Source organism: Sorex fumeus, unplaced genomic scaffold, assembly GCF_029834395.1.
Source record: "Sorex fumeus unplaced genomic scaffold, SorFum_2.1 ptg000024l, whole genome shotgun sequence".
Lineage (NCBI taxonomy): Eukaryota > Metazoa > Chordata > Mammalia > Eulipotyphla > Soricidae > Sorex > Sorex fumeus.
Genome location: NW_026606081.1, coordinates 30,856,754 through 30,869,463, shown reverse-complemented (window position 1 = coordinate 30,869,463; position 12,710 = coordinate 30,856,754).

Sequence of the window (12,710 nt, the reverse complement as noted above, 5' to 3'; positions counted from 1 at the left end):
TTACAGCACTGGTGAATATACAAGTAACCCAAAGCTGGTTTTCAGCGGCAAGTTCACACTCGCAAACGTGCTGTTCAACCGGTTCTGCACTCAACCCTGGTCAGCTCTTCATTTGCCTGTCCACACAACCCAGATTTCAGAAATCATTGGAATCTCCACTACAGACCTTTCCATTCATTCACTGCGAATCTGGAATTCAACTGAATCTCCAACTCCAGGCGGGTTTTCGTTACACCACTGGTGAACATACAAGTAACCAATTGCTGGTTTTTCAGCGTCCTGTTCAGTTTCGCAGGCATGCTTTTCAACTGCTTATGCGCTCAACACTGATCAGCTCTTCAATTTCCTGTGCAAATAACGCAGACATCAGAAATCATTGGAATCTCCACTACAGAATATTCCATTCGTTCACTACAAATCTGGAATTCATCTGAATCTCCACTGCAGGCAGGCTTTCGAGACACCAAAGGTGAAAACCAAGGTAAAACAAAGCTGTATTTCAGCGTTCTATTCAATCTCGGAGCGTGCTTTTCTACTGGCTATCGACTCAACCCTGGCCAGCTCTTCATTTTCCTGTCCGTACAATACAGCCCTCAGAAATCATTGGCATCTCCATGACAGAATGATCCATTCATTCACTGCAAATGTGGAATTCATCTGACTCTCCATTGCATGCAGTCTTTCGTTACACTACTGGTGAATGTCCAAGTAACGTAATGCTGGTTTTCAGCGGCCGGTTCACACACGCAGGCGTGTTGTCCAACTGGCTAGGCACTTAACCGTAGTCAGCTCTTCAAGTTCCTATCAACAAAACCCAGACGTCACAAATCATTGGAATCTCCAATAAAGAATGTTCTATTTTTTCACTGCGAATCTGGAATTCCTCCGAATCTCCAACTTCAAGAGTGCTTTCATTACAACACTGGTGAATATCCAAGTAACCCAACCCTGGTTTTCAGCGGCATGTTCACATTAGCAAACGTGCTGTTCAACTGGTTATGCACTCAACCCTGGTCAGCTCTTCACGTCAGCTCTTCATTTTCCTGTCCACAGAACACAACCTTCAAAAATCAATGGCATTTCCATGACAGAATGATACATTCATTAACTGCAAATGTGGAATTCATCTGAATCTCCATTCCATGCAGGCTTTCGTTACACTACTGGTGAATGTCCATGTAACGCAATGCTGGTTTTCTGCGGCCGGTTCACACTCGCAGGCGTGTTATCCAACTGGCTATGCACTTAACCGTGGTCAGCTCTTCAAGTTCCTATCAACACAACCCAGACGTCACAATTCATTGGAATCTCCACTAAAGAATGTTCCATTTTCTCACTCCGAATCATCTGAATCTCCAACTCCAAGAGTGCTTTCGTTACAGCACTGGTGAATATACAAGTAACCCATAGCTGGTTTTCAGCGGCAAGTTCACACTCGCAAACGTGCTGTTCAACCGGTTCTGCACTCAACCCTAGTGAGCTGTTCATTTGCCTGTCCACACAACCCAGATTTCAGAAATCATTGGAATCTCCACTACAGACCTTTCCATTCATTCACTGCGAATCTGGAATTCAACTGAATCTCCAACTCCAGGCGGGTTTTCGTTACACCACTGGTGAACATACAAGTAACCAATTGCTGGTTTTTCAGCGTCCTGTTCAGTTTCGCAGGCATGCTTTTCAACTGCTTATGCGCTCAACACTGATCAGCTCTTCAATTTCCTGTCCAAATAACGCAGACATCAGAAATCATTGGAATCTCCACTACAGAATGTTCCATTCGTTCACTACAAATCTGGAATTCATCTGAATCTCCACTGCAGGCAGGCATTCGAGACACCAAAGGTGAAAATCGAGGTAAAACAAAGCTGTATTTCAGCGTTCTATTCAATCTCGGAGCGTGCTGTTCTACTGGCTATCGACTCAACCCTGGCCAGCTCTTCATTTTCCTGTCCGTACAATACAGCCCTCAGAAATCATTGGCATCTCCATGACAGAATGATCCATTCATTCACTGCAAATGTGGAATTCATCTGAATCTCCATTGCATGCAGTCTTTCGTTACACTACTGGTGAATGTCCAAGTAACGTAATGCTGGTTTTCAGCGGCCGGTTCACACACGCAGGCGTGTTGTCCAACTGGCTAGGCACTTAACCGTAGTCAGCTCTTCAAGTTCCTATCAACACAACCCAGACGTCACAAATCATTGGAATCTCCAATAAAGAATGTTCTATTTTTTCACTGCGAATCTGGAATTCCTCCGAATCTCCAACTCCAAGAGTGCTTTCATTACAACACTGGTGAATATCCAAGTAACCCAACCCTGGTTTTCAGCTGCATGTTCACATTAGCAAACGTGCTGTTCAACTGGTTCTGCACTCAACCCTGGTCAGCTCTTCACGTCAGCTCTTCATTTTCCTGTCCACACAACACAACCTTCAAAAATCAATGGCATTTCCATGACAGAATGATACATTCATTCACTGCAAATGTGGAATTCATCTGAATCTCCATTCCATGCAGGCTTTCGTTACACTACTGGTGAATGTCCAAGTAACGCAATGCTGGTTTTCAGCGGCCGGTTCACACTCGCAGGCGTGTTGTCCAACTGGCTATGCACTTAACCGTGGTCAGCTCTTCAAGTTCCTATCAACATAACCCACACGTCACAAATCATTGCAATCTCCACTAAAGAATGTTCCATTTTTTCACTCCGAATCATCTGAATCTCCAACTCCAAGAGTGCTTTCGTTACAGCACTGGTGAATATACAAGTAACCCAAAGCTGGTTTTCAGCGGCAAGTTCACACTCGCAAACGTGCTGTTCAACTGTTTCTGCACTCAACCCTGGTCAGCTCTTCATTTGCCTGTCCACACAACCCAGATTTCAGAAATCTTTGGAATCTCCACTACAGACCTTTCCATTCATTCACTGCGAATCTGGAATTCAACTGAATCTCCAACTCCAGGCGGGTTTTCGTTACACCACTGTTGAACATACAAGTAACCAATTGCTGGTTTTTCAGCGTCCTGTTCAGTTTCGCAGGCATGCTTTTCAACTGCTTATGCGCTCAACACTGATCAGCTCTTCAATTTCCTGTCCAAATAACGCAGACATCAGAAATCATTGGAATCTCCACTACAGAATGTTCCATTCGTTCACTACAAATCTGGAATTCATCTGAATCTCCACTGCAGGCAGGCTTTCGAGACACCAAAAGTGAAAACCGAGGTAAAACAAAGCTGTATTTCAGCGTTCTATTCAATCTCGGAGCGTGTTGTTCTACTGGCTATCGACTCAACCCTGGCCAGCTCTTCATTTTCCTGTCCGTACAATACATCCCTCAGAAATCATTGGCATCTCCATGACAGAATGATCCATTCATTCACTGCAAATGTGGAATTCATCTGAATCTCCATTGCATGCAGTCTTTAGTTACACTACTGGTGAATGTCCAAGTAACGTAATGCTGGTTTTCAGCGGCCGGTTCACACACGCAGGCGTGTTGTCCAACTGGCTAGGCACTTAACCGTAGTCAGCTCTTCAAGTTCCTATCAACACAACCCAGAGGTCACAAATCATTGGAATCTCCAATAAAGAGTGTTCTATTTTTTCTCTGCGAATCTGGAATTCCTCCGAATCTCCAACTCCAAGAGTGCTTTCATTACAACACTGGTGAATATCCAAGTAACCCAATGCTGGTTTTCAGCGGCATGTTCACATTAGCAAACGTGCTGTTCAACTGGTTCTGCACTCAACCCTGGTCAGCTCTTCAGGTCAGCTCTTCATTTTCCTGTCCACACAACACAACCTTCAAAAATCAATGTCATTTCCATGACAGAATGATACATTCATTCACTGCAAATGTGGAATTCGTCTGAATCTCCATTCCATGCAGGCTTTCGTTACACTACTGGTGAATGTCCAAGTAACGCAATGCTGGTTTTCTGCGGCCGGTTCACACTCGCAGGCGTGTTGTCCAACTGGCTATGCACTTAACCGTGGTCAGCTCTTCAAGTTCCTATCAACATAACCCAGACGTCACAAATCATTAGGAATCTCCACTAAAGAATGTTCCATTTTCTCACTCCGAATCATCTGAATCTCCAACTCCAAGAGTGCTTTCGTTACAGCACTGGTGAATATACAAGTAACCCAAAGCTGGTTTTCAGCGGCATGTTGACACTCGCAAACGTGCTGTTCAACCGGTTCTGCACTCAACCCTGGTCAGCTCTTCATTTGCCTGTCCACACAACCCAGATTTCAGAAATCATTGGAATCTCCACTACAGACCTTTCCATTCATTCACTGCCAATCTGGAATTCAACTGAATCTCCAACTCCAGGCGGGTTTTCGTTACACCACTGGTGAACATACAAATAACCAATTGCTGGTTTTTCAGCGTCCTGTTCAGTTTCGCAGGCATGCTTTTCAACTGCTTCTGCGCTCAACACTGATCAGCTCTTCAATTTCCTGTCCAAATAACGCAGACATCAGAAATCATTGGAATCTCCACTACAGAATGTTCCATTCGTTCACTACAAATCTGGAATTCATCTGAATCTCCACTGCAGGCAGGCATTCGAGACACCAAAGGTGAAAATCGAGGTAAAACAAAGCTGTATTTCAGCGTTCTATTCAATCTCGGAGCGTGCTGTTCTACTGGCTATCGACTCAACCCTGGCCAGCTCTTCATTTTCCTGTCCGTACAATACAGCCCTCAGAAATCATTGGCATCTCCATGACAGAATGATCCATTCATTCACTGCAAATGTGGAATTCATCTGAATCTCCATTGCATGCAGTCTTTCGTTACACTACTGGTGAATGTCCAAGTAACGTAATGCTGGTTTTCAGCGGCCGGTTCACACACGCAGGCGTGTTGTCCAACTGGCTAGGCACTTAACCGTAGTCAGCTCTTCAAGTTCCTATCAACAAAACCCAGACGTCACAAATCATTGGAATCTCCAATAAAGAATGTTCTATTTTTTCACTGGAATCTGGAATTCCTCCGAATCTCCAACTCCAAGAGTGCTTTCATTACAACACTGGTGAATATCCAAGTAACCCAACCCTGGTTTTCAGCGGCATGTTCACATTAGCAAACGTGCTGTTCAACTGGTTATGCACTCAACCCTGGTCAGCTCTTCACGTCAGCTCTTCATTTTCCTGTCCACAGAACACAACCTTCAAAAATCAATGGCATTTCCATGACAGAATGATACATTCATTCACTGCAAATGTGGAATTAATCTGAATCTCCATTCCATGCAGGCTTTCGTTACACTACTGGTGAATGTCCATGTAACGCAATGCTGGTTTTCTGCGGCCGGTTCACACTCGCAGGCGTGTTATCCAACTGGCTATGCACTTAACCGTGGTCAGCTCTTCAAGTTCCTATCAACACAACCCAGACGTCACAATTCATTGGAATCTCCACTAAAGAATGTTCCATTTTCTCACTCCGAATCATCTGAATCTCCAACTCCAAGAGTGCTTTCGTTACAGCACTGGTGAATATACAAGTAACCCATAGCTGGTTTTCAGCGGCAAGTTCACACTCGCAAACGTGCTGTTCAACCGGTTCTGCACTCAACCCTGGTCAGCTCTTCATTTGCCTGTCCACACAACCCAGATTTCAGAAATCATTGGAATCTCCACTACAGACCTTTCCATTCATTCACTGCGAATCTGGAATTCAACTGAATCTCCAACTCCAGGCGGGTTTTCGTTACACCACTGGTGAACATACAAGTAACCAATTGCTGGTTTTTCAGCTTCCTGTTCAGTTTCGCAGGCATGCTTTTCAACTGCTTATGCGCTCAACACTGATCAGCTCTTCAATTTCCTGTCCAAATAACGCAGACATCAGAAATCATTGGAATCTCCACTACAGAATGTTCCATTCGTTCACTACAAATCTGGAATTCATCTGAATCTCCACTGCAGGCAGGCATTCGAGACACCAAAGGTGAAAATCGAGGTAAAACAAAGCTGTATTTCAGCGTTCTATTCAATCTCGGAGCGTGCTGTTCTACTGGCTATCGACTCAACCCTGGCCAGCTCTTCATTTTCCTGTCCGTACAATACAGCCCTCAGAAATCATTGGCATCTCCATGACAGAATGATCCATTCATTCACTGCAAATGTGGAATTCATCTGAATCTCCATTGCATGCAGTCTTTCGTTACACTACTGGTGAAAGTCCAAGTAACGTAATGCTGGTTTTCAGCGGCCGGTTCACACACGCAGGCGTGTTGTCCAACTGGCTAGGCACTTAACCGTAGTCAGCTCTTCAAGTTCCTATCAACACAACCCAGACGTCACAAATCATTGGAATCTCCAATAAAGAATGTTCTATTTTTTCACTGCGAATCTGGAATTCCTCCGAATCTCCAACTCCAAGAGTGCTTTCATTACAACACTGGTGAATATCCAAGTAACCCAACCCTGGTTTTCAGCTGCATGTTCACATTAGCAAACGTGCTGTTCAACTGGTTCTGCACTCAACCCTGGTCAGCTCTTCACGTCAGCTCTTCATTTTCCTGTCCACACAACACAACCTTCAAAAATCAATGGCATTTCCATGACAGAATGATACATTCATTCACTGCAAATGTGGAATTCATCTGAATCTCCATTCCATGCAGGCTTTCGTTACACTACTGGTGAATGTCCAAGTAACGCAATGCTGGTTTTCAGCGGCCGGTTCACACTCGCAGGCGTGTTGTCCAACTGGCTATGCACTTAACCGTGGTCAGCTCTTCAAGTTCCTATCAACATAACCCACACGTCACAAATCATTGCAATCTCCACTAAAGAATGTTCCATTTTTTCACTCCGAATCATCTGAATCTCCAACTCCAAGAGTGCTTTCGTTACAGCACTGGTGAATATACAAGTAACCCAAAGCTGGTTTTCAGCGGCAAGTTCACACTCGCAAACGTGCTGTTCAACTGGTTCTGCACTCAACCCTGGTCAGCTCTTCATTTGCCTGTCCACACAACCCAGATTTCAGAAATCTTTGGAATCTCCACTACAGACCTTTCCATTCATTCACTGCGAATCTGGAATTCAACTGAATCTCCAACTCCAGGCGGGTTTTCGTTACACCACTGGTGAACATACAAGTAACCAATTGCTGGTTTTTCAGCGTCCTGTTCAGTTTCGCAGGCATGCTTTTCAACTGCTTATGCGCTCAACACTGATCAGCTCTTCAATTTCCTGTCCAAATAACGCAGACATCAGAAATCATTGGAATCTCCACTACAGAATGTTCCATTCGTTCACTACAAATCTGGAATTCATCTGAATCTCCACTGCAGGCAGTCTTTCGAGACACCAAAAGTGAAAACCGAGGTAAAACAAAGCTGTATTTCAGCGTTCTATTCAATCTCGGAGCGTGTTGTTCTACTGGCTATCGACTCAACCCTGGCCAGCTCTTCATTTTCCTGTCCGTACAATACATCCCTCAGAAATCATTGGCATCTCCATGACAGAATGATCCATTCATTCACTGCAAATGTGGAATTCATCTGAATCTCCATTGCATGCAGTCTTTAGTTACACTACTGGTGAATGTCCAAGTAACGTAATGCTGGTTTTCAGCGGCCGGTTCACACACGCAGGCGTGTTGTCCAACTGGCTAGGCACTTAACCGTAGTCAGCTCTTCAAGTTCCTATCAACACAACCCAGACGTCACAAAGCATTGGAATCTCCAATAAAGAATGTTCTATTTTTTCTCTGCGAATCTGGAATTCCTCCGAATCTCCAACTCCAAGAGTGCTTTCATTACAACACTGGTGAATATCCAAGTAACCCAATGCTGGTTTTCAGCGGCATGTTCACATTAGCAAACGTGCTGTTCAACTGGTTCTGCACTCAACCCTGGTCAGCTCTTCAGGTCAGCTCTTCATTTTCCTGTCCACACAACACAACCTTCAAAAATCAATGTCATTTCCATGACAGAATGATACATTCATTCACTGCAAATGTGGAATTCGTCTGAATCTCCATTCCATGCAGGCTTTCGTTACACTACTGGTGAATGTCCAAGTAACGCAATGCTGGTTTTCTGCGGCCGGTTCACACTCGCAGGCGTGTTGTCCAACTGGCTATGCACTTAACCGTGGTCAGCTCTTCAAGTTCCTATCAACATAACCCAGACGTCACAAATCATTAGGAATCTCCACTAAAGAATGTTCCATTTTCTCACTCCGAATCATCTGAATCTCCAACTCCAAGAGTGCTTTCGTTACAGCACTGGTGAATATACAAGTAACCCAAAGCTGGTTTTCAGCGGCATGTTCACACTCGCAAACGTGCTGTTCAACCGGTTCTGCACTCAACCCTGGTCAGCTCTTCATTTGCCTGTCCACACAACCCAGATTTCAGAAATCATTGGAATCTCCACTACAGACCTTTCCATTCATTCACTGCCAATCTGGAATTCAACTGAATCTCCAACTCCAGGCGGGTTTTCGTTACACCACTGGTGAACATACAAATAACCAATTGCTGGTTTTTCAGCGTCCTGTTCAGTTTCGCAGGCATGCTTTTCAACTGCTTCTGCGCTCAACACTGATCAGCTCTTCAATTTCCTGTCCAAATAACGCAGACATCAGAAATCATTGGAATCTCCACTACAGAATGTTCCATTCGTTCACTACAAATCTGGAATTCATCTGAATCTCCACTGCAGGCAGGCATTCGAGACACCAAAGGTGAAAATCGAGGTAAAACAAAGCTGTATTTCAGCGTTCTATTCAATCTCGGAGCGTGTTGTTCTACTGGCTATCGACTCAACCCTGGCCAGCTCTTCATTTTCCTGTCCGTACAATACATCCCTCAGAAATCATTGGCATCTCCATGACAGAATGATCCATTCATTCACTGCAAATGTGGAATTCATCTGAATCTCCATTGCATGCAGTCTTTAGTTACACTACTGGTGAATGTCCAAGTAACGTAATGCTGGTTTTCAGCGGCCGGTTCACACACGCAGGCGTGTTGTCCAACTGGCTAGGCACTTAACCGTAGTCAGCTCTTCAAGTTCCTATCAACAAAACCCAGACGTCACAAATCATTGGAATCTCCAATAAAGAATGTTCTATTTTTTCACTGGAATCTGGAATTCCTCCGAATCTCCAACTCCAAGAGTGCTTTCATTACAACACTGGTGAATATCCAAGTAACCCAACCCTGGTTTTCAGCGGCATGTTCACATTAGCAAACGTGCTGTTCAACTGGTTATGCACTCAACCCTGGTCAGCTCTTCACGTCAGCTCTTCATTTTCCTGTCCACAGAACACAACCTTCAAAAATCAATGGCATTTCCATGACAGAATGATACATTCATTCACTGCAAATGTGGAATTAATCTGAATCTCCATTCCATGCAGGCTTTCGTTACACTACTGGTGAATGTCCATGTAACGCAATGCTGGTTTTCTGCGGCCGGTTCACACTCGCAGGCGTGTTATCCAACTGGCTATGCACTTAACCGTGGTCAGCTCTTCAAGTTCCTATCAACACAACCCAGACGTCACAATTCATTGGAATCTCCACTAAAGAATGTTCCATTTTCTCACTCCGAATCATCTGAATCTCCAACTCCAAGAGTGCTTTCGTTACAGCACTGGTGAATATACAAGTAACCCATAGCTGGTTTTCAGCGGCAAGTTCACACTCGCAAACGTGCTGTTCAACCGGTTCTGCACTCAACCCTGGTCAGCTCTTCATTTGCCTGTCCACACAACCCAGATTTCAGAAATCATTGGAATCTCCACTACAGACCTTTCCATTCATTCACTGCGAATCTGGAATTCAACTGAATCTCCAACTCCAGGCGGGTTTTCGTTACACCACTGGTGAACATACAAGTAACCAATTGCTGGTTTTTCAGCTTCCTGTTCAGTTTCGCAGGCATGCTTTTCAACTGCTTATGCGCTCAACACTGATCAGCTCTTCAATTTCCTGTCCAAATAACGCAGACATCAGAAATCATTGGAATCTCCACTACAGAATGTTCCATTCGTTCACTACAAATCTGGAATTCATCTGAATCTCCACTGCAGGCAGGCATTCGAGACACCAAAGGTGAAAATCGAGGTAAAACAAAGCTGTATTTCAGCGTTCTATTCAATCTCGGAGCGTGCTGTTCTACTGGCTATCGACTCAACCCTGGCCAGCTCTTCATTTTCCTGTCCGTACAATACAGCCCTCAGAAATCATTGGCATCTCCATGACAGAATGATCCATTCATTCACTGCAAATGTGGAATTCATCTGAATCTCCATTGCATGCAGTCTTTCGTTACACTACTGGTGAATGTCCAAGTAACGTAATGCTGGTTGTCAGCGGCCGGTTCACACACGCAGGCGTGTTGTCCAACTGGCTAGGCACTTAACCGTAGTCAGCTCTTCAAGTTCCTATCAACACAACCCAGACGTCACAAATCATTGGAATCTCCAATAAAGAATGTTCTATTTTTTCACTGCGAATCTGGAATTCCTCCGAATCTCCAACTCCAAGAGTGCTTTCATTACAACACTGGTGAATATCCAAGTAACCCAACCCTGGTTTTCAGCTGCATGTTCACATTAGCAAACGTGCTGTTCAACTGGTTCTGCACTCAACCCTGGTCAGCTCTTCACGTCAGCACTTCATTTTCCTGTCCACACAACACAACCTTCAAAAATCAATGGCATTTCCATGACAGAATGATACATTCATTCACTGCAAATGTGGAATTCATCTGAATCTCCATTCCATGCAGGCTTTCGTTACACTACTGGTGAATGTCCAAGTAACGCAATGCTGGTTTTCAGCGGCCGGTTCACACTCGCAGGCGTGTTGTCCAACTGGCTATGCACTTAACCGTGGTCAGCTCTTCAAGTTCCTATCAACATAACCCACACGTCACAAATCATTGCAATCTCCACTAAAGAATGTTCCATTTTTTCACTCCGAATCATCTGAATCTCCAACTCCAAGAGTGCTTTCGTTACAGCACTGGTGAATATACAAGTAACCCAAAGCTGGTTTTCAGCGGCAAGTTCACACTCGCAAACGTGCTGTTCAACTGGTTCTGCACTCAACCCTGGTCAGCTCTTCATTTGCCTGTCCACACAACCCAGATTTCAGAAATCTTTGGAATCTCCACTACAGACCTTTCCATTCATTCACTGCGAATCTGGAATTCAACTGAATCTCCAACTCCAGGCGGGTTTTCGTTACACCACTGTTGAACATACAAGTAACCAATTGCTGGTTTTTCAGCGTCCTGTTCAGTTTCGCAGGCATGCTTTTCAACTGCTTATGCGCTCAACACTGATCAGCTCTTCAATTTCCTGTCCAAATAACGCAGACATCAGAAATCATTGGAATCTCCACTACAGAATGTTCCATTCGTTCACTACAAATCTGGAATTCATCTGAATCTCCACTGCAGGCAGGCTTTCGAGACACCAAAAGTGAAAACCGAGGTAAAACAAAGCTGTATTTCAGCGTTCTATTCAATCTCGGAGCGTGTTGTTCTACTGGCTATCGACTCAACCCTGGCCAGCTCTTCATTTTCCTGTCCGTACAATACATCCCTCAGAAATCATTGGCATCTCCATGACAGAATGATCCATTCATTCACTGCAAATGTGGAATTCATCTGAATCTCCATTGCATGCAGTCTTTAGTTACACTACTGGTGAATGTCCAAGTAACGCAATGCTGGTTTTCAGCGGCCGGTTCACACACGCAGGCGTGTTGTCCAACTGGCTAGGCACTTAACCGTAGTCAGCTCTTCAAGTTCCTATCAACACAACCCAGAGGTCACAAATCATTGGAATCTCCAATAAAGAATGTTCTATTTTTTCTCTGCGAATCTGGAATTCCTCCGAATCTCCAACTCCAAGAGTGCTTTCATTACAACACTGGTGAATATCCAAGTAACCCAATGCTGGTTTTCAGCGGCATGTTCACATTAGCAAACGTGCTGTTCAACTGGTTCTGCACTCAACCCTGGTCAGCTCTTCAGGTCAGCTCTTCATTTTCCTGTCCACACAACACAACCTTCAAAAATCAATGTCATTTCCATGACAGAATGATACATTCATTCACTGCAAATGTGGAATTCGTCTGAATCTCCATTCCATGCAGGCTTTCGTTACACTACTGGTGAATGTCCAAGTAACGCAATGCTGGTTTTCTGCGGCCGGTTCACACTCGCAGGCGTGTTGTCCAACTGGCTATGCACTTAACCGTGGTCAGCTCTTCAAGTTCCTATCAACATAACCCAGACGTCACAAATCATTAGGAATCTCCACTAAAGAATGTTCCATTTTCTCACTCCGAATCATCTGAATCTCCAACTCCAAGAGTGCTTTCGTTACAGCACTGGTGAATATACAAGTAACCCAAAGCTGGTTTTCAGCGGCATGTTCACACTCGCAAACGTGCTGTTCAACCGGTTCTGCACTCAACCCTGGTCAGCTCTTCATTTGCCTGTCCACACAACCCAGATTTCAGAAATCATTGGAATCTCCACTACAGACCTTTCCATTCATTCACTGCCAATCTGGAATTCAACTGAATCTCCAACTCCAGGCGGGTTTTCGTTACACCACTGGTGAACATACAAATAACCAATTGCTGGTTTTTCAGCGTCCTGTTCAGTTTCGCAGGCATGCTTTTCAACTGCTTCTGCGCTCAAC